The sequence below is a fragment of the Oryctolagus cuniculus genome, chromosome 20, assembly GCF_051225735.1.
Source record: "Oryctolagus cuniculus isolate XC-2025 breed Fujian yellow rabbit chromosome 20, ASM5122573v1, whole genome shotgun sequence".
Lineage (NCBI taxonomy): Eukaryota > Metazoa > Chordata > Mammalia > Lagomorpha > Leporidae > Oryctolagus > Oryctolagus cuniculus.
Window position 1 is genome coordinate 8,933,852 of NC_142886.1, and position 22,701 is coordinate 8,956,552.

Genomic DNA, 22,701 nt, shown 5'->3' on the forward strand with positions numbered 1-22,701 from the left:
CTCTCACTGGGATTAAACATGACAATAGGTCTGATCTGATTTCATCATCATTTAAAAAAAATCATCTATTATTTTTCACTTTATGTTTGTGTGGGAGCAAACTGTTGAAATCCTTACTTAATGTATACTAAGCTGATCTTCTGTATATTAAGATAATCAAAAATGAATCTTGATGTGAATGGAAGGGGAGAGGGAGTGGGAAAGGGGAAGGTTGTGGGTGGGAGGTACGGTATGGGGGGGAAGCCATTGTAATCCATAAATCGTACTTTGGAAATTTATATTCATTAAATAAAAGTTAAAAAAAATCCCTCTTCTTAAGCATATTTGTTAAAAATCTCCAGTATTGTAGAAAAATACCACAAAGTGATTTCAGTCCATGAAGGAAATAGCACGTGGGATATATATGTGTGTGTGTGTGTGTGTATAAGATATATAATATATATAAAATAAAATACATGTTTGTAATATTGAGAAAAGATAAGAGGGTTAATTGGAAAGTTATATCCAACCGTGAATAGGACAACTCACTGTGGCACATTGATCAATTTTTCCTTAGTTAGTCTATAAATTTGACACCTTGTAGCCCAGTTGAAGAGTGTTTGTAAAGTACATGGCAAATCAGACATAATGACCATATAAAAAAAAATTAGCAACTTTAGCCTCAAGAATATTTCAGAATTGAGCATTCAAAGAAAAATATAGTGCAACCGAACAAAGCATCCAATATTCACCATATTAAAAACATGAAGCTTCTTCAAGAAGGAAAAGATGTAGTCTATATATCTTTAGATGCTTGGATAATTCCTTTAAGATTATTATCTAAAGTGGCTTGATTAAAGAGATTAGGATTATTTTAGTATGCTTTTCAAATGTAATAGAATATTTTACATGAAAGTCATATATGCATGTCAATCTCAAATAAAATATTTGTAACATGAACATACTGGTTTTATTGATTTTGGGTCTTTTCCCTCTTTTTTTGGTTAGGTGTTCCAATGGTAGATCTATTTTGTTTATTTTTTGAAAAAACAGCTCCTCATTTCACCTATTTTTTGTTATTTTACTGGTTTCATTTTTGTTTATTCTCATTTTAATTATTTCTTTTATTAATTTGGGGTTTGATTTGTTGTTGTCTTTCTAGGTCCTTGAGATACATTGATAGCTCATTTATTTGGTATCTTTCCAGTTTTTTCATGTAGGCACTGATTGCTGTAAACTTCACCCTTAACACTGCTTTTGCTGTATCCCATTCCTTTTTATATTCTGTATTGATTTCTTGTATGACCCACTGTTAAATCAAAAGCATGTTGTTCAGTCTCGATGTGTTTCCATATGATCTAGAGAATCCTGAGTTGTTGAATTCCAGCTTTATTCCATTTCGTATCTGGGATGATGCATGATATTATGTCAAAGTTTTTGAATTTGCTGAGACTTACTTTATGACCTAGCATATGGTCTATGCTTTTAGAGTACCAGATAAATCAAGCTAAGATGGCATCTGGAATTAAATTGATTTATTGTTCAGGAACAGCTTCTGATCTTTCTTTATTGTACAATTTTATGGGTTATGGTTGCTGAAATTTTACTTTTACTAATGAGAAGAGTGAGAGTGATAGGCGCATTGTTGGAATTTTAGTACTTTGGACAACTGAAAGTATTGGCTATTTATGTTTATAACTCAACAATAAGACAAACCAATGAGAAAGGAAAATTATGTGAACACACTTCATAAAAGACCACATACCAATAAAAGTGCATGAGGAGCCAGCATTGTGGCAGAGCAGGTAATTCCTCTTCCCGTGATGGCAGCACCCCATATGAGCACTGATTCATGTGCTGGCTGCCAATCCACCTCCTGGCTAATTGCATGGGAGAACAGCTAATTACAGTCTGGTTCAAAGAGAAAGCACAGTTCTTTGATATCCCTTTCTTGGTTGCATTTTACATATCATCTAATGTTGAGCACAATATGCTAAAAATACTTTCTTGAAGAAAAATAAGGCAAGTCACAGGGCAGAATAAAATACCTTATCACACTCAGGAGAATGGATCATATGTTTTTAATAATTTATTTTTATTAATATAAAGAGAACAGATTTCATGTATTTCAAAGGTACAATTCTAAGGATATAATGACATTTATCTTCTTCCATCTTCCTTCCTTTTTGAATTTTTGGGATAACATTTTTGTTTACTTTATAGTCACAGGCAAAATGCAGCACTAAATAAAGAGTTCAACAAGACAAAAGTAGAAAGACCACAGTTCATGGGAGTAGACAAGCACTATAAATAATAATCAAATTCCAACATGACAGTTTCACTCATATACAATAAATTTGTTTAGTACTCTGTTTATTAGCGACTACGCATCGGAGAAAACATGAGGTTTTCATTTTTCATTTTGAGGTCATCAACTCCCTGTATATTTTGGATGGTTTCCAGGTAACTGTTATGTTCAAAGCTCTTTAGAATCTTCTAGGCCCTAGTGTCATCATACTCATTGACAGGAAATTTATATTTACTTTCGTGAATATTTAGAGAATGAAAAATTAAACTATCTTAGATTTTTGAAATTGTCCATAATGCACTTCTCTGTGCCCATGTTTTTCCTATAAATATAATAATTGAGCCCATCCTGACTGGGCTGTGCCCCCTCCCTCCCCACTACTACCACCCCCCCACCACGATGAAGAAATTCTTCCAGGACATCAAGACAGACATCAAATTCAAGAGCTCGGGGCCTGGTCAGAAACCACAGACTCCCTGGGGGAGAAGGCCCCCAAAGAGAAACCCAACCAGCTGGCTCTGAGGCAGCCCAGCCCCGCTGGGGACCCATCGATGAGGTGCAGATGGCGGCGGCTGGAGCAGAAGCAGCCCTGGGCCCAGGGACCCAGGTCCATGGGGAACCAGGTGAGGAAGGAGCTGCGAGCCCAGGCCACTGTCCGTGGGAGCCCCGAGGCGCAAGGGACTAACGTGGTCCCTGAGGCCAAAGAGGAGGGTTCAACTCACCTGGCGGTGCTGGGCGTGTACTTCACCTGCCCGCTCACGGGGTCACCCTGAGCAGGGACCAGCGGGAGGCCAGCATCAAGGAGGCCATTCTCTCAGAGGCTGTGTCCATCATGATGATCCACACATTCAACAAAGCCCGTGTCCGGGTGAAGCTGGGCGTGGACACCACTGCCAAGTACCTGGACAACCTCCACCTGCACCCTGAGGAGGAGAAGTACTGAAGATCAAGCTGCAGAACAAGCTGTTCCCGGAGCGCATCAACTGCTTGGAGGGGGCACATGAGTGTTTTGAGGCCATCGGGTTCCAGAAGGCCCTGCTTCCAGTCCTGATCAGGAGAGCCCGGAAGAGTTCTAGGTGCTGACCCAGGCGGTGGTGGCCCAGCCCCAGAGCCTGCACAGGCACAAGGAGCAGCCGCTGGCTGCTGATCCCGTGGGGACCACGCTGCAGGCCTCCAAATTCGAGCTGCCCGCAGACTTCCTCAGCCTCATGGCAGAAGAGGTGAAGCCAGAGCAGATGTTCAGGGCGGATGCGGTGGAGCGGCTGAGCATGCTGTGGGCTAAGGCCAGGTGCGAGGAGGAACAGCAGAGGGCGCTGCGGGGGTACAGGTTCACGTTGCTGCACATGTGCCTCCCAGATGGCTGCCTGCTGCAGGGGGCGCGGGGGGGGTGCTGGGTCTTCGGTGCCCCAGGAGGGCAGGGTCAGGGTGCGTGCTGTCCAGTCGGCCCTGACTGTCCTGCCCGCAGGGACCTTATATGCCTGCGAGCGATTGTCGGCCCTGTACAGCTTCATCCGGGAGGCCTTGGAGAGCGGCTGGCTGCCCTTGGAGCTGCTGGCCTCAGGGGGGCAGAAGCTGTTGGAGGAGAACCTGGCCTTGAAGGAGTGCACCCTGGGGAGGGGTGCCCAGCCTGGGCGTGGGGCCCCGGGAAGTCAGAGAGCAGGGCCGCGTTCTGCCCCCCAGCAGCAGGGTGGCGCTTGCTCTGCCCCCAGGTGCCCTTCGCCCTCTTGACCTTCTCGTGGGACCCAGCTGTGCTGGAGGACCTCGGGCTGCTGGCCGAGCCCCACGCTCATGGCTCCTGAATCCCGAGCTCCTGGCAGCCATGGAGCAGCTCTTGTGCAACAAAAGCAGAGTTGGCCTCAAAAAAAAAAAAAAAAAAAAAAAAAAAAAAAAAAAAAAAAAAACACTATAATAATTGTAACTGTTGAATAATACACGGTGGTATACTTAATTGGTATACTTAATTTAACATCATTTCCCTGAGTACCATAAACATTTTAGGTTAAATTCCTGCAAATTTTACATTTTAGTAAGTGAAATTTTGGAATAATTTTCAATCATGTCCATTACATCTGCTGGGGATTCTTTAACTTCTTTCCCAAAGTTCTATTTTCTAACCACAACAATAAAATAAAATGCAAAATATCACACCTATTTTGGGACAATTTTGATTTGCAGGTAACGAGATTATTTACACTTCTGTAGCAGTGCTCCGTAGCAGTGCTATGGTCATTACCATGCTATGATGTAATATTTTTTTTGACAGGCAGAGTGGACAGTGAGAGAGAGGGACAGAGAGAAAGGTCTTCCTTTACTGTTAATTCATCCTCCAATGGCCGCTGTGGCCGAAGCCAGGAGCCAGGTGCTTCTCCTGGTCTCCCATGTGGGTGCAGGGCCCAAGGACTTGGGCCATCCTCCACTGCACTCCCGGGCCACAGCAGAGAGCTGGACTGGAGGAGGAGTGACTGAGCCAGAATCCCGTGCCCCGGCCAGGACTAGAACCTGGTGTGCTGGCGCCACAGGCGGAGGATTAGCTGATTGAGCCGCAGCGCCAGCCTATGTTGTTTTAATTTTAACATGGGGAACCTGGGCTTACCCTGGCCTGCTTTTCGTTGGGAGGTGACCATGTCATATCCTTTCATGAAGTGTCTGTGTAACTTTCTTGTTCATAATTTTTCAGAAGCAAATACACTTGGCTATATATGCAATATATATACCAAATTGTGAATTGTATGGAAAAGATATTTACCTTGGTTATTTTATTTTCCAAAGTGTAATTCTGTATACTTATATTCCATTAACTTGACTTTGTTATGAGACATGTTGGTTTCTTGATTCTGTCCCCGTTGCCCCTCTTCCAGGCCAGCTTTCTGCTGTGGCCAGGGAGTGCAGTGGAGGATGGCCCAAGTCCTTGGGCCCTGCACCCCATGGGAGACCAGGATAAGTACCTGGTTCCTGCCATCGGATCAGCACAGTGCGCCGGCCGCAGCACGCAGATCCACGGCGGCCATTGGAGGGTGAACCAACGGCAAAAGGAAGATCTTTCTCTCTGTCTCTCTCTCTCTCACTGTCTAACTCTGCCTGTCAAAAAAAAAAATGACAATTTTCTTTTTATTCTTTAAGAGTTAATTTAATTGATATCTTCATCCACTTACTGTATATGTGTTCACTACTTTGTTATCATTCCTAAAGAATGACTCAGTTCTGTTCACAGACATTTTGAATTTTTTTAGCATACTATGTGCATCTAAGTCTTATTTCCTGTTGCATTTTATCGTTTTCATCTATATTTCTCTTCCATCTTCCTTGAAGAGCTAACATCAGACTTTCACTCTTAAATTTTCTTGCCATTTTTATTGTGAGTTCATCATTTCAAACAAAATTCCATACATCATTTCAGAACATTCATTTGCACGTTTCCTGAGAACTGTATTGAAATAGTGGACCATTCACCCTTCCAAGAGTACATGTGCTTTAGAACATTTTATAGATTCAATGGTACACATAATTTAATGTTGATCTTGAAAATTTCCACATGCTACATTAACACACTTTTATCTTTGTTTCAGAATTATTATGCTAAGTAACATTAATTGGTCTAGGGGTCCATGCAGTGGTGTGGCAGGTCAAAGCCCCAGCCTGCAGCTGTGGTATCCTATATGGGTACCAGTTCACGTCCTGGCTGCTCCACTTCTGATCCAGCTCCCTGCTAATATGCTCGGGAAACCAAGAAGGTGGCCCAAATACTTGGGCCTCAGCACGCATGTGGGAGACCAGGTAGAAGTTCCTGGCTCCTGGAATAGGATTTTAGTAGCCTTTGCCATAGTGCCATTCAGGGAGTGAACTGGCAGATGGAAGTCCAATCTCTCTCTCTCTCTCTCTCTACTTCTCTGTGGAATTCTGTCTTTCAAATAAATAAAATAAATCTTTAAAAATTTTGATCTGCATTATATTCCTGTAATTAGGTACTCTTTTGTAAATATAATCTTAGGCCTATTTTTTAAAAATTTCACCTATGTCTGCTTAAAATTCTATAAATACAAATTACAAGTTATTAAAATGTAATGTGCCATGCCATATCTGAATAATTTATTTTTAAAATTACACTTCAGTTGAACATGATCATAAATTTATGTCATTGAATACATACTTTATTCCATTTCTATTTTTGAATTCATTACTATTGCCTTTATTTTTTTCATTAAAAGTGTAACTTAATGTCAATGATAGAACAAGTTACCTGTGGCAATCTTGGGTTAATTTATCTTTGTAATGTAATCAACTTTACCTAAATTTTTCCAGTTTTCAGACAATGTTCATGCACAACATTGCATAAATCATTTTCATCAGTGTCATCATTCTCCTTTGCAGGTCAGATATTTTGTTAAATTTCATGGACTCTTTTGTAACTACACACTTTCACTTGATTTTGGAAATATTTACAAAGTCATTTCTTCATATCAGTATTATATTTCAAATATATTTTGTTAAGATACTTGAAATATTCTTGTTTTAAGATCTGTTAAATTTATTTTCTTTCATAACTTTATACATATACATATATGTGTATGTATATATACATATATATATGTTTCTTTTCCACAACATTCCTGTATACTGTTTTGTCAATAATACATTATTCCCTACGACTTCTACAAAATTATTCCCTACTACTCAATATCAAAATACATGCCAATCATAGCCCTGAAAGCATTTGCTCATTCTAGTCAGCATTCTTTTTTTGAAGTCATCAAGTGGCTCACATTTCTGTAAGGTGTCTCACTCCTTCCATGCACATCATTGTCCAAAATTGTGTCACTACAGCAGACCCTTTCAGATGTTCAAGTTAATGTATTCTGTTTACAATTTGTTATTTTTTAGTACTCAAAAATCTAAATTTGACCATAAATATTTATTGGTCAAGGTACTTGTATGCTCACTAAAAGTTAATATATTAGTCAGCATGGTCTTTTCCAATTTAAGTTCCTGACATTTTTATTATTTTAATGTAATTTTAAGTTTCGTATTCCTCCATGCCATCTCTATATGATTTTGACTCTTTCTCCCAAATTACTAATTTGTACAATATGTAATCGAAATGAACTGTCTTATATAGAGTGTATATCTCTTTATTTTGTCTTAGAATTTACCACTGCTACCTGAATGTGTAATTAATAACCTGATTTATGACAATACTAGCACAGGGGAACAGTAGGTGTCATAGTTTTGTTTATGATTCTGTGGTTATAAACTCAATTTAAATGCTGCAAGTTGTCCTAGATACTGTCATGAGAACAGGATTTCGGCACCTTATGGGGCCAGTACCATCATGGTCATCAGCATGGGATACTATATCTTTCTGGATGTTACTGGAGCTGTAAATTATTTTCTGATTTCAGGAATTTTCCAAAATACATGTCCCTGCCGTTCTACAATTTTTCCAGTTTATTCTGGACCCTTTTATAGAAATACCCATCCACATGTTTGTCTTTAAATTATGTCTCACACTATAATACTCATTGTTACTTAAGGCAAAGCAAACTTTTCCCTTGCCATGTGCATCAGGTTTGTATTTTTATTTTCATTTTTAATTTATTATTTTATGTATATCAATATCCACATGAAATCTAATCTTAGCACTGCCAATGTATGGCCATTCTTTTTGCATTTACCTAATAATGCCATGAATTTACTCAAAATTGTTCAGGTTGTATTAGTAACCTCCATCTTCATGTTTTATAACATCACTTTTGGATATTACATTGTTTCACTTTCAAGTATACATGTGTTTTATAGCTTCTTTATTTTTAGAGACTCAAAATTGGCATTCATTTTAAATTTTCCATACGTTAGGTTGAGATACTGTTATCTTGGCTCTAAGATTATTGAATTCATTGGCATACAATTTCCTTGATTTAAGAAAGTACAAATTTTCTGTAGCTTAAATGTTTATTTAGGGCTGTTTTTATCTATGTCTGTTACATCTTCTTGGGGCCTTATTTCTACTTCTACCAAATTTTCCATTGGTATATCCAATAGTCAATATACCACATATATAAAATTGTCACATTTCTCTACTTTTCATGTTGTATTTGATTTTGTTTACTGTAGCCTGAGTAAATAGTCAATAATCTAATTTGTGCCAATTCTAGTGCAGGAAACTTAAGGCTACCATGATGTTCTTTATCATTGTTAGGGCATCAACTCTTCAATTTCTGGAAGTTGTCCAAACAAATTTTATATTCACAGTACCTGAGAACAAACTAGGGTAGTTCCATCAGTCTCATTAGCTGGGGAGTTCATTTTTAGCCTTATATACATACATGGATCTTGAAATTAACCATTTACTTTGGAAATTTAGGTAAATTTTTTTGAACCTTGAATTCACTGAACTCACTCTTTTTCACAGATATTCTAGTCTAGGCTAATCCCAGCCCTGTGACCATTGTCTGATGATTTAAATTTTTATTGTGAGATCACCGTCACACCCAACATTCTATAAGTTCTCCTGGAAACATTCAGGTATACACTGTCTCATAGCCATCTTAGCCAAGCATAATCATTCTCTCTTCTCAAGGTAATATATACATATACATGAAAAAAAAAATCAGCTATATGTAATATGTATATATATGTTTATATATATATATATAAATAACTTCTGGATTTTTATGGAACTCTAATTCATTGTTTGATTATTGAGTTTTTTGATTATTCAAATTTTGCACTGTGTGTCTAGATATTGGCACATTTCCTGATAATTATGTGGATAAGTGTCTGGATCTTGATGTGGTTTTGATCTAAAGATTGTATATATTTATCTAATTTTAGAGGTTGGTAGAGAGGGAGAGACAGAAACTATGAGCTACAGCTGGTGGCTTGCTCCCCATTCTTGTAATGACCAGTAGCTAGATTATTATGGAACTCTAAATTATATTTTTTAGATAATAGATTTTATATTTATGTATGCATTTCTAAAGTTTTGTTTTATATACAAATCTATAAATAAATAAATTATATATATATATATGGGCTATTTTCCACAAAAATCTCTTTATTGTGCTTGTCACATTAATATTGTTACTCTCAATTAATTGAATGTTACTCATAATTTTGAAAATATAATATAAATTTTATTCTAACCAATACACCTCTTTGTGTATCTCATTTTGTCTTTGAATGTATTCTTATCACCTGTGTAAATGATTAGTAGTGTAATGAAAGCCCATCCTAGAACCAAACCTATCCATATGTTGCTTGGATTTTATATTGGAAGATCACAAAAATACTCAAAATTTTATTAATTTTGTTGGCCATTTATATGTATATAGTTCATCAGAAAGACTTTTGGCTCTTATTTTCATTCTCCATTTTTAGGTAATATACTTTTATCTTTGGTAGTTTTTGTACATAAGTGTAACTGTAGATGCCAGTATCTTTTATTTAAGGTTTTTTTTTTGTTGTTGTTATAAATGGCATATTTTCTACAGCACTCTGGCCTCAGAATCAGCCCTTAAGGCATGCGGATCTGGCTGAAAAGCCCATGAGAGTATTTCAGGCATGGAAAGCCAAGACACTCTGGGGAAAAAAAAAAAAAAAAAAACTAAATGAAAGATCTCCGAGAGTGAGATCCCAGTGGAAAGAACGGGTCATCAAAGAAGGAGGTACCTTTCTCTGAAGGGAGGAGAGAACTTCCACTTTGACCATGGCCTTGTCTAAATATGATCAGAGTTGGTGAACTCCGGGGGCTTCCATAGCCTTGGCAGCTCATGACAAGAGCCCAGGGTGATTACTGATGCCATAAACAAGTGTCAATTTGTTAAGTCAACAACAGGAGTCACTGTGCACTTACTCCTCATGTAGGATCTCTGTCCTTAATGTGCTGTGCATTGAGATTTAATGCTACAACTAGTACTCAAACAGTATTTTTCACTTTATGTTTCTGTGTGGGAGCAAACTGTTGAAATCTTTACTTAATGTATGCTAAACTGATCTGTATATAAAGAGAATCGAAAATTAATCTTGATGTGAATGGAAGGGGAGAGGGAGTGGGAAAGGGGAGGGTTGCAAGTGGGAGGGAAGTTATGGGGGGGAAGCCATTGTAATTCATAAGCTGTACTTTGGAAATTTATATTCATTAAATAAAAGTAAAAAAAAATAAATGGCATATTTTCCTTACTTACAAATATTGATTTCTTCTTTTGTTTATCAAGTTAAATGCAAATTTAATACATGTGGGTTGATCCAATCCTGTTGTATATGCTTGTTATGCTATTGCTCCTACATTATTGCTGTTACTCCCTATAATCAGATTATGGGTTATATCCTCATCTTTTATTTCTGTGACATGTATACATCATGATGTAGTGTATGCTCATCCTGGCACAGAAAACTGTAGCTCATCCTGGTTTATTTTTCATTGTGGTTTCATCAATTTGATGAAAATTATTTTTTTTTCGTTTTCCTTTTACTGTTTATTGAACTCTTTTACTTAATTTGGGGCTAAATTTACAAACATTAATTAAACTGAAAGTAGATCTTTGAAAATTTAACAGTGGTAATGGGAGAGGGAGGAGGATGAAGGGTTGGAACCTGGATGAAAGGGAGGGTAGGGTGAGAAATATCACAGTGTTTCTAAATCACTACCTATAAAATACATGAAAATTGTATAAAAAAATAAAATTTTAGAAAAAGAATGAAAATAAAATTATCAGGATTGTGAAGAGAGATATATGCACAAGGATATTCACTTGATACTTTCAATGGACATAAGCCAAAAGTTGAAAATGATAGAATAATTAAAGAATTAAGGCACCAAAAATATTCCTTGATTTACCTTCCTTGATTTTAAAATTTTTCTCATGGTAAAAATATTTACTGGATTATTGTTCACCAAATTCCTTTATGTCTATTGATCGCTCAATTATGTATCCTATATTCTAATTACAATCATCAAAATGTAATTCATGTGTAAAATGCTCATTTTTAATTGTTGTCTTTATTCACTGTGTGACCTGTTTATATCATCAGTATCTTATTTGAGTGGCTTCTTCCTCTGACATCAACATGATGGAAATGTTTTGAATTCTCTCTGCAACTATTTTGTGCCCCAAATTCTCAGGCCATCTTAACCCAATCTTTCTCAGTTCCTAGAGGATTTTTTTTAGCTTTCCTGGAATTCTGGAGGACTATAAAATTTTAATTTTCAAGGATTTAGATACAAATATCTTTCCATCAATGTTTATCTGGTAATTTTCAAAATTTTTGCTTTATTTCCACTCATTCTTCCTGTTTTGCATTTTAAAGAATTCAGTGGACTATTTTTTATGAAATGATCTTAATGTTCTTATTGTAGTTTCACTCCTATAAAAACAGTTCTAGTCATTGTTATTCCAATATATTTGTACCCTGATAGAGAAAAGTTTAAACTTGTACTTGTATTTGAATTTATGACTATTGTCCAATTATATTATCTAATCACAGTATGTACCAATGCTAGCACCGTGAACATGTGGCCATATTTGTTGGCTTTTTATTGTGTTGTCAGTTCTCTCAAAATTTTGTAAGGAACCTAAGAAATGTTTATCTTCAAAACATCCCACATCCATCTGAGACCAGCATTCTCTTTTCCTCTTTCAAGGATGTTTTTAAGTCTTTATTGATTTTATGGATTTTCTTGATGCTGGTGTTCCTTTAAAATCACTATGGAAAGGAAATTATCTTTTCTGGATTTTAGTTTCTGAAAATTTCACATGGTGTTTAGATGTAATATTAAGGAATAATTGTTCACTAAAAATTGTCACATTTTCTTGGCATTAATTGTGTGTTTGTTTTTTTTTTTACAAAATTACTCTATCCACTTAGAGTTGCCACCATATCATTTTTGTCATAGCATTTAAATTCTTTTTTTCTTTTGCCTTTGAATTTAATGCTATCACTCATATATAATTTCAGGTTCTTAGGTATACTGGTTCTTGCATTATGAATATGTGGCTTTTTCATTGTAGGTTTACAAGTCGCATGGAAATTTTCTAGGTTATCTTGGAATCTTTCCTGTACATAGTATCTCTGATTGGTCTAACATCAATGTACTGCTTCATGCTATCAGAATCACACAATTTTTTGCTATTTGGAAGTTTGTAGGGATCTCCAAATTTATCACTACTGTTAACATTTTCAATAGCATTATGTTTTTAACTTTTATTTAATAAATATAAATTTCCAAAGTACAGTTTATGGATTACAAAGGCTCCCTTCATAACTTCCCTCCCTCCCACAACCCTCCCATCTCCCGCTCCCTCTCCCCTTCCATTCACATCAAGATTCATTTTCAATTCTCTTTATATACAAAAAATCGATTTAGCATACATTAAGTAAAGATTTCAACAGTTTGCACCCACACAGAAACTCAAAGTGTAAAATACTGTTTGAGTACTAGTTATAGCATTAATTCACATTGTACAACACATTAAGGACAGAGGTCCTACATGAGGAGTAAGTGCACAGTGACTCTTGTTGTTGATTTAACATATTGACACTCTTGTTTATAGCGTAAATAATCACCATAGGCTCTTGTCATGAGTTTCCAAGGCTATGAAAGCCTTTTGTGTTCACCGACTCCAATCTTATTTAGACAAGGTCATAGTAAAAGTGGAGGTTCTCTCCTCCCTTCAGAAAAAGGTACTTCCTTCTTTGATGGCCCATTCTTTCCACTGGGATCTCACTTGCAGTCAGTTGCAGAGGTCTTTGATTTAGGTCTTTTTTTTTTCCAGTGTGTCTTGGCTTTCCTTGCCTAAAATACTCTCATGGGCTCTTCAGTCAGATCTGAATGCCTTAAGGGCTGATTCTGAGACCAGAGTGCTGTTTAGGACATATGCCATATTTTATATGAAGAAATCTTTATGTCAGGGTTCTTCTTTTGGGTTACATTCTCTTAACTTCCTGCGATATGCAATTGTTTTAAAAATATGATTTAAAAGGCCATTTTCACTAAATCTCTTTGTTTAGTTGCCACTTAGTAATTATTCATACCAAACTGCTCAGTTTTATCCTAATCACAATTTATCCAATGATATGAACATCACTTTTTATTTATTTTTATTTGATTTTATTACTGTCAGCATTTTATAACATCAGTCAGTACCCAAGTTGTAGGCAAGTGTTAGCATTGTGGGTTACTATTTTTACTGAGAGTTTATTAACTCAAAGAAACTGTAAGCTTTCCTGTCTGCTTTAAAGTGCACATTTTTTCTGTACTACCTATGTTCAGTATATTCTTTCCCCCATTCAAGTTCTTTCCCTTCACTGCATCTGGATTGTGATGAGATTCAATTTAACATTGGAATTGAAATATTCCACAGTGTCCTTCTAGATACAGTTGTCTTAAAGTTTTCCATTGATTTACGGAGTGATGTTTTCTTGATTGAAAATCCTGAAGCTCTATATTTATTCTTAAATAAAATTGTGATTGTTTCTCTGCATTTCAAATAAATAATTCTTTTTAAAAAGAGAGAGAGAGAAAGATCTTCCCACCCTCTGGCTCACTCCTCAAATCATGGTTGTGGCGAGGACTGGATCAGGAACTAGGAGCTTCTTAAAGATCTCCCACAAGGGTGTAAGTGTCCAAGCATATGGACCTTTTCCACTGCATTCCAAGGTGGATTATAAGGGAGCTGGATCAGAAGTGGAGCAGCCAAGATACATTCTATTAAGGGTTCTAACAAATTACTCATTCTATTGAGAGTAATCACATTATATATTATTTATGAGAACGTGAATTGATTTTACCTCTGTCATGTCGTAATTACGATTGCCTGTGTGTGCTATTAGTATAACAGTTTTTCCCATTATTAACACTGTGAGTGTGTGGCCATCAATGTTAGCTTTTTCCTGTGTGATAATGAAATCAGGAAAAATTCTGTGATTTACAATGACACCTTTCATGACGAGTTGATCAGAGATTTCTAGATCTGGCGTAGTAATTAATGCTATGATCAGATTTCTAGATCTGGTGCAGTAATTCATGCTATGAAATTCATATGTTGATTATAGTCTAAAGATAATAGATAATTCATAATAAATTATTTATTTGTATCTTCTTATAGCTATTGTTGATATTTAGTCTTAATTTGCAATATTCAAACCTATGTTATAATATTCGTTCCTTTTGCCTTTCAAAATATTAGTACCACATGTATATTATCAATACTCTACTATCAATTTCTACCAATTGGTAGACTATCAATATCTACCAATGCTGGGATAGTGAACCTGTGACCATCTTGGATGGGCTTCTCATTGAGACCTAACCTACCGGAGGGTATTTCTGTACATTCTCCTGAAAATGTTGATGTTCACATTTTCTTTTATTATTTAAAAATCTGAGGAGGATGTAGGGAAAAGGGGGAGAGAGAGAGAGAGAAGGAGAGAGAAAGAGATCTTCCATCTAATGGCTCACTATACATAGCTGCACCATCCAGGGCTGGACCTGACCAAGTCCAGGAGCAATGAAATCCATCAGGTTCCCATGTGGGCAGTGCCATTCAGTTAAGTATTTTTTATCATCTGCTCCCTCCCAGGCACAGTAGAAGTGATCTGTATCCAAAACAGTGGAGCTAGGACTCAAATGGGAACTCTGATATGGGATGTGGTGGGATGTCCCAAAGCATCATTTTACCAACCTGTACACATTTTCTTGGACAAAAGTAATTCTTTTCCTTTTCAAGGTGATTCATTCTTTGCCTTCTCTGTAGTTTTAAAGGACTGCAAATCATCCTTATATTTTTTAAATTAGCAAGTATAATTCTTGACACACATTTCTTTAATATTTTCCTGATAATTGTACTGAATTTAACATTTTGACCTTTTTGTAATCATCTAATTATCATTTATCTCTATAGTTTTTAAAATTTAATTATTTGAAAGTCAGAGTTACATAGAGAGAGAAGGAGAGGCAGAAAGGGAGAGAGAGAGGTCTTCCATCCTCTGGTTCACTCCAGAATTGGCTGCAATGGCAGGAGACGCACCAGTCTGAAGCCAGGAGCCAGAAACTTCTTCCGGGTCTCCCACCCAGGTCAGGGGTCCAAACACTTGGGCTATCTTCTACTGCTTGCCCAGGCCATAGCAGAGAGCTGGATCAGAAGTGGAGCAGCTGGGACTTGAACTGGCGCCCTTATGGGATGCTGGCACTGCAAGTAAAATCTTTACCTGTTATGCCACAGAGTCAGCCCTGAAAGATTTATTTTTAATTCCCTCTTGAAAATCATAGTATGGAACACCCTGGGATATTATATCTTTAAAATGAGTAATGACATGTATTCATGATATTCTGAAAAGGAAAATTCATTGCAGTAATAGCTCCTGTGGGTTAAATCTAGCTCATTTCTGTTTTTGTAAAAAGTTTTATTGGAATACAATCCCATCTATTTACCTATAGCTTACTCATATTTTAGATGACAGCAGAGGCATTACAGTCCACAAAGTCAAAAATACTTACTACCTGGCTCTTTATAGAAAAGGTTGTCATACTAGTTTAAGATTAAAGATCTCTGGGGGCCGGCGGGGTGGCTCACTTGGTTAATCCTCCACCTACGGCGCCAGCATCCCATGTGGGCACCGGGTTCTAGTCCCAGTTGCTCCTCTTCCAGTCCAGTTCTCTACTGTTGCCCGGGAAGTCAATGGAGGATGTCCCAAGTGCTTGGGCTTCTGCACCCACATGGGAGACCAGGAGGAAGCACCTGTATCCTGGCTTTGGATCAGCATATTTCCAGCTGTAGTGGCCATTTTGGGGGTAAACCAATGAAAGGAAGACCTTTCTCTCTATCTCTCTCTTTCTCACTGTCTATCTGTCAAATAAATATGTAAAAAAAAGACTAAAGATTAAGATTAAAGATCAAAGATATTTGATATGTTCTTGTAGGTTTTATCCAACATTCAGAAATGTTTACAGAATATGTAACATTGTAGGCAAGCCCTCAATAAATTAATTTAAAGGTCTATCATTTGAGCATTCATACATTGGAAACAAAACCCAGAAATCTTATAACTAGCCTGTTGTTTTGTTGAAACAATCCCCATTATGTTTTGTATATGATACATATAATACATTAGAAAAGTTCTTATCAGAGGTGTGCATATGATTCCACAATATCCAGGGTTTTGTGTAGGATCTAATTCCAGTGAAGTTCTTACAAGATAGAAAGGATGCTATGTTTCAAATTTGAAGAGATCTTACTAAATTACCATCTAAAAGAATGCATTAATATCATTAACTAATAATGTATGAGAATAACATTAACCTCATATTTCCAACACATTTGATTGAATTAAATCAATATGATCAGAAAAAATAATTTTTGTTCACTCTATGTTTTGTTAGGATCTATTTATTTAGTTATTTGAAAGTTACAGAGGGAGAGGGAGAGACCCAGAGAGAGAAAAAGCTTCTACCTGCTGATTTACTTCTCTAATGTCCTCAATGACCAGGGATGGGCCAGGCTGAAGACAAGAGCCAAGAGCTTCCTCAGGGTCTTGCACATGTGTGGCAGAATCCCAACACCTGGGAAAAATCTTCTTTCTTAGGCCATTAGCAGGTAGTTGGATCAGAAGTGAGCAGCCAAGACACCTACTGGCACCCATATGGGATCCTGGCATCACAAGTGGTGGCTTTACCTGCAACACCACTAGACCCTTCGTTTAAATTTTTTAATGGTTTAAATTCTTTATCTTTTGCAGAACTTCATAGTACAAATTACAAATATCTGCAGATGTTTCCACGTATTTGTTCTAGCTTAATTTGCAACTTGTGTATAGTGAATTATAATTCTTAAAAATATGGGAGCCATGATGAAATAAACCTGTTGTAGGCTTTTTTAAAAATGAAATACATTGTTCATACCCAATAAACTTCATATTTTTCAAAAATTTTTCAGCTGTTAAGCTGTTTATGTTTTCATTGAGTCAAATTGTATGAAAATCTTTGCAATTCATTATTTGATTTACTTGAACTTAGATCATAATATTTAATATTTCAGTGTGTTTTATATATTTGAACTTCTGTGGCCTCAGGCCTCCTTCTTTTGTAGTAAGGTATGATGAGCACTTGAGAGAGAGGGTTATGTATTTGTATTTGAATTCTTAATATAAATATATAACTGTCTTTTTCACTTCAAGTTCCTAAGTGGTAATTCACAAATATGGTTATATAATAAATATGGGTCTTTCAAGTCTTCGGATCATTTACAAATAATAAATATGTACTTCTAGCACATAACGCTTACTTTTCTTGTACTTATTTATATTTTGTAAACACCAAATATCTCAACTAACTGTATTCTTATTGAGTTAATTTTACATGCTTTTTTTTATTTTTTAACTTTTATTTAATGAATATAGATTTCCAAAGTACAGCTTATGGACTACAATGGCTTCCCCCCACCCGCCGATGACTTCCCTCCCACCCGCAACCCTCCCCTTTCCCGCTCTCTCTCCCCTTCCATTCATATCACGATTTATTTTCAATTTTCTATATATACAGAAGATCAGTGTAGTATACATTAAGTAAAGATTTCAACAGTTTGCACCCACATAGAAACACAAAGTGAAAAATACTGTTTGAGTACTCGTTATCGCATTAAATCTCAATGTACAGCACATTAAGGACAGAGATCCTACATGAGGAGTAAGTGCACAGTAACTCCTGTTGTTGACTTTACAAATTGACACTCCTGTTCATGGCTTCAGTAATCTCCCTATGCTCCAGTCATGAGTTTCCAAGGCTATGGAAGCCTTTTGAGTTCTCCGACTCTCATCTTATTTAGACAAGGTCATAATCAAAGTGGAAGTTCTCTCCTCCCTTCAGAGAAAGGAACCTCCTTCTTTGAAGACCTGTTCTTTCCACTGGGATCTCATTCGCAGAGATCTTTCATTTAGGTTTTTTTTTTTTTCCCCAGATTGTCTTGGCTTTCCATTCCTGAAATACTCTCATAGGCTTTTCAGCCAGATCCGAATGCCTTTAAGGCCGGAGTGCTATTATTTAGGACATCTGCCATTCTATGAGTCTGCTGAGTATCTCACTTCCCATGTTGGATCACTCTCCCCTTTATTTATTCTATCGGTTAGTATTAGCAGGCACTAGACTTGTTTATGGGATCCCTTTGACTCTTAGTCCTTTCATTATGATCAATTGTGAACTGAAATTGATCTCTTGGACTAGTGAGATGGCATTGGTACATGCCACCTTGATGGGATTGAATTGGAATGCCCTGGTATGTTTCTAACTCTACCATTTGGGGCAAGTCAGCTTGAGAATGTCCCAAATTGTACATCTCTTCCCTCTCTTATTCCCACTCTTATATTTAACAGGGATCACATTTCAGTTAAATTTTAACACTTAAGAATAACTGTGTATTAATTACAGAATTAAACCAGTCATATTAAGTAGAACAGACAAAAAAACTACTAAGAGGGATAATGTATTAAGTTATTCATTAACAGTCAGGGCTGTGCTGATCAAGTCGCCATTTTTCATAGTGTCCATTTCACTTCAACAGGTTTCCTTTTTGGTGTTCAGTCAGTTGTCACTGATCAGGGAGAACATATGATATTTGTCCCTTTGGGACTGGCTTATTTCACTCAGCATGATGTGTTCCAGATTCCTCCATTTTGTTGCAAATGACTGGATTTCATTGTTTTTTACTGCGGTATAGTATTCTAAAGAGTACATATCCCATAATTTCTTTATCCAGTCTACTGTTGATGGACATTTAGGTTGGTTCCAGGTCTTACCTATTGTGAATTGAGCTGCAATAAACATTATGGTGCAGACAGCTTTTTTTTTGTTTGCCAATTTAAATTCCTTTGGGTAAATTCCAAGGAGTGGGGTGGCTGGGTCGAACAGTAGGGTTATCTTCAGGTTTCTGAGGAATCTCCAGACTGACTTCCATAGTGGCTTGACCAGTTTGCATTCCCACCAACAGTGGCTGAGTGTCCCTTTTTCCCCACATCCTTGCCAGCATCTGTTGTTGGTAGATTTCTGCATGTGAGCCATTCTAACTGGGGTGAGGTGAAACCTCATTGTGGTTTTGATTTGCATTTCCCTGATTGCTAGTGATCTTGAATATTTTTTCATGTGCCTGTTGGCCATTTGGATTTCCTCTTTTGAAAAATGTCTATTGAGGTCCTTGGCCCATCTCTCTTAAGTGGGTTGTTGGTTTTGTATTTGTGGAGTTTCTTGATCTCTTTGTAGATTCTGGTTATTAACCCTTTATCTGTTACATAGTTTGCAGATATTTTTTCCCATTCTGTCGGTTGTCTCTTCACTCTCCTGACTGTTTTTTTGCAGTACAGAAACTTCTCAATTTGATGCTATCCCAATAGTTGATTTTGGCTTTGACTGCGTGTGCCTCCCGGGTCTTTTCCAGAAATTCTTTGCCTGTGCCAATATCTTGAAGGGTTTCTCCAATGTTCTCTAGTAACTTGATGGTGTCAGGTCGTAGATTTAGGTCTTTAATCCATGTTGAGTGGATTTTTGTGTAAGGTGTAAGGTAGGGGTCTTGCTTCATGCTTCTGCACGTGGAAATCCAATTTTCCCAGCACCATTTATTGAAGAGACTGTCCTTGCTCCAGGAATTAGTTTTAGATCCTTGGTCAAATATAAGTTGGCTGTAGATGTTTGGGTTGATTTCTGGTGTTTCAATTCTGTTCCATTGGTCTATCCATCTGTTTCTGTACCAGTACCATGCTGTTTTGATTACAACTGCCCTGTAGTATGTCCTGAAATCTGGTATTGTGATGCCTCCGGCTTTGTTTTTGTTGTACAAGATTGCTTTAGCTATTCGAGGTCTCTTGTGCCTCCATATGAATTTCAGCATCATTTTTTCTAGATCAGAGAAGAATGTCTTTGGTATCTTGATTGGGATTGCATTGAATCTATAAATTGCTTTTGGGAGAATAGACATTTTGATGATATTGATTCTCATCATAGAGATCTTTAACGCCTTGGTTAAGTTTATTCCAATGTATTTGATTGTTTTTGTAGCTATTGTGAATGGGATAGATCTTAGCAGTTCTTTCTCAGCCGTGGCATTGCTTGTGTATACAAAGGCTGTTGATTTTTGTGCATTGATTTTATATCCTGCCTCTTTGCCAAATTCCTCTATGAGTTCCAGTAGTCTCTTAGTAGAGTTCTTGAGATCCTCTATGTAAAGAATCATATCATCTGCAAAGAGGGATAGTTTGCCTTCTTCCTTCTCAATTTGTATTCCTTTAATTTCTTTTTCTTGTCTGATGGCTCTGGCTAAAACTTCCAGAACTATGTTAAAATGCAGTGGTGAGAGTGGGCGTCCCTGTCTGGTACCAGATCTCAGTGGAAATGCTTCCAACTTTTCCCCATTCAATAGGATGCTGGCCGTGAGTTTTTCATAAATTGCTTTGATTATATTGAGGTATGTTCCTTCTATACCCAATTTGCTTAGAGTTTTCATCATGAAAGGGTGTTGTATTTTATCAAATGCTTTCTCTGCATCTATTGAGATAATCATATGGTTTTTCTTCTGCAGTCTGTTTACTAAATAGGCATGGAAGGGATCTTACCATTCTCCAATCCTCCCACTACTGGCTCTTGCCAGGAACCATGTATTTGTAAAGCAAAAGCTACAATCCCATCTGAAAGCATAAAATGTAGCAAAAAAATGGAATCTTCTCTTCTGTAATAGAAGCAAGTGGGAGACATCTTCAAGAAACAATGAGTTCCCCCTCTTCCTGACCTGGGAGGGTTTTGCCATTTATTTGTTCAGGTTCTATCAACTTAACAATGTCTGTGGATGGCACAACAGCTCAATAGGCTAATCCTCTGCCTAGCGGCGCCGGCACTGCAGGTTCTAGTCCTGGTCGGGGTGCCAGATTCTGTCCCAGTTGCCCCTCTTCCAGGCCAGCTCTCTGCTGTGGTCCAGGAGTGCAGTGGAGGATGGACCAAGTCCTTGGTCCCTGCACCCCATGGGAGACCAGTAGAAGCACCTGGCTCCTGGCTCCTGCCTTCGGATAGGTGTGGTGTGCCGGCTGCAGCGCGCTGTCCACGGCTGCCATTGAAGGGTGAACCAACGGCAAAAGGAAGATCTTTCTCTCTTTCTCTCTCTGTAAAAAACAAACAAAAAAAAAAAACAATGTCTGCAGCAAACAAATGAAAAAATTGAGAGTATCATTCACAACCCACATTTCACATTATATCAATTTATGGGAGACAAATTTCAAAGGATATTTTTGTCCAAAAGTAGAAATCATTACCGAAATTATACTTGAACTTATAAAATGAAACACTCTAAAATTTTGAAACTGTATTTAAAATAAATATCCAGGGTAATTTTTACAAACTGCATTGCAGTTACTCTGGGTAAATATAAGTCCCTATAATTACATAGCCTACATTTTCAGAGTCAACACAAAACCAGAATTTTAAACTGCCACGTACAGAACAGTGAATCCCTTTCAGGAAACAGCCACTGGCAGTGAGGCCAGTGGCAGGGGCAGGCCTGGAGAGGAGTGGGAGCAGGGAGTCTCCGGGCCAGGCCTGCAGCACCCAATTCCTGCACCTGGGGAATTTGCTGGCAGAGCCTGGCAAGGTCACAGTGCCCCTGCAGCTGCCTTGATCTGCTGGGAGGCTACCATGCCTGGGCCATACTCATGCCACCGAAACCGAATCTCAGAGCATGGACCCTGTTGCCTACCTTAGCACCATCAGCTCCTACCTCCCATGTTCCTGGCCCATAGGCGGTTGCTGGCCCAGGGCACCACATGGGTCACCCTGCACAAGCTGTGAGGAAAGCTTGGTATGAGACAGTGTCATGAGTTTTAGTGTGATTCGGCCCAGAGTAGAGGGTTGTCTGTACACTGCGAGTCACCCAGAAGCGGAAAGTCCCTGAAAGGGGTTTGTGGATCTGCAGTCTAATCAGGGTTTGCCTCCAAGGCCTCAGGAAGTAGCCAAACCTTACGGCTGATCAGAGCCATGGACTCACTCCAGTGAGACCCGGTCAAGGGCAAGGGGAGGAACCTCCAAGTACTGCTGGCCACGCTGCCCACAGTGCTGTGTGACATGGCAGCCGCCTGACTCCATGGTGCTGCTTCTGAAGAGGTAGTGCCCGTACTCCATGCTGTTTGTACATTCTCCATTTCAGCCTCCCATGTCCTCCTCGAAATGAACCGTGGAGCTGAAGGACACCTGCTTCAAATTCCAGAACCATGCTCCCGGTCCCTCTTCTGAGGCCACAATGGTCACGGCTGCACACGGGGCTCTGGAGGCTGACGAATGTTATTTGGGTTGCATGCAACCATCAGTTGGGTAGAAGAGGGACGTGGGCTCCCAGTACCACTTGTCCTCTTGTCAGCCCAGGACACAAGGAGAAAGGGTTCACAGTCTCTCCTGC

At 38.0% G+C, this 22,701-nt stretch overlaps 1 pseudogene; it reads left to right on the forward strand.

The window, feature by feature from the left end:
- The first annotated feature begins 2,686 nt into the window (after window positions 1-2,686).
- Window positions 2,687-22,476, forward strand: LOC100340561 (UBX domain-containing protein 6-like; annotated as a pseudogene).
- The last annotated feature ends 225 nt before the right edge of the window (window positions 22,477-22,701 follow it).